A 1,045-nucleotide genomic window follows, 5' to 3' on the forward strand; every position below is an offset into this window, starting at 1 on the left:
CCCTCCTGTTACCAGCAGGTATCATGCATCACACTACCAGTAGTGGCCAAATCTCCCACGGGGTGGGGGAAACACTGTTACATTTAGAGTGGATCTAATCTGAGACTCGCTATTAGAGAGGGTTGGGGTACCTCAGAATTACGCAATATAATTGTAGAGTTCCTTAACCCCAAAACAGTAATAAAAAAAAAACACTGCCATAGTGTGTTCATATTAAAGCAATTGTTCTTCCAAGGAGGGATCAGTTATTATAGTAATTATTCTCATAATAAAAATGGTCTATAATGTTCCCATTTAATTGATTTTCATATTTTATTTAAAAAATTGGTTGAATAAAATTATTTTTACGTCATTATATCATTCATTTCTTTGCCCAGAGGAGAAGAAAATTGGTTTATTCTGTATGAATCTGCAGCCTGTTACCCACAATGCTGTTCTGCACAAGAGTCACCATGGGCTGGGGAATGTGCTCTGGCTCTGAGCATGCGCAGGGAATCTGAGAGATCAGCATCACACACACCGGCCGCTGATCAGAAAGGAGCAGGGTTAGGGGACTGATGCAGAAGGGCCCTGCGCAGCACCACGAGCACCACCAGCACCAGCACCAGCAGCAGCACAACAACAGGTACCTGGGTGTATGAGATATCTCAGGTATGTTAGACACCTCAGATCTCTGATTATATGAGAATTAAATAACTCCGCGACCTCTGGTTATATGAGACATCTCATACACATCTGTAGCTATATGAGACATCTCATACACATCTGTAGCTATATGAGACATCTCATACACATCTGTAGCTATATGAGACATCTCATACACATCTGTAGCTATATGAGACATCTCATACACATCTGTAGCTATATGAGACATCTCATACACATCTGTAGCTATATGAGACATCTCATACACATCTGTAGCTATATGAGACATCTCATACACATCTGTAGCTATATGTGACATCTCATACACATCTGTAGCTATATGTGACATCTCATACACATCTGTAGCTATATGAGACATCTCATGCACATCTGTAGCTAT

The 1,045-nt window shown here is 40.7% G+C and overlaps 1 protein-coding gene across 5 annotated transcripts in view; it reads left to right on the forward strand.

The window, feature by feature from the left end:
• The first annotated feature begins 497 nt into the window (after window positions 1–497).
• The window catches only part of LOC142467292 (uncharacterized), a 61,511-nt gene continuing 60,963 nt past the window's right edge, over window positions 498–1,045 (forward strand). For 4 of the 5 annotated variants that reach the window (XM_075572786.1, XM_075572784.1, XM_075572788.1 and 1 more), the window contains exon 1: window positions 498–651. The gene's annotated coding sequence lies outside the window, so the exon portion shown is untranslated. The remainder of the gene's footprint in view (window positions 652–1,045) is intronic. The other variant, XM_075572785.1, reaches the window with a different exon arrangement.

The sequence above is a fragment of the Ascaphus truei genome, chromosome 16 (assembly GCF_040206685.1).
Source record: "Ascaphus truei isolate aAscTru1 chromosome 16, aAscTru1.hap1, whole genome shotgun sequence".
Classification (NCBI taxonomy): domain Eukaryota; kingdom Metazoa; phylum Chordata; class Amphibia; order Anura; family Ascaphidae; genus Ascaphus; species Ascaphus truei.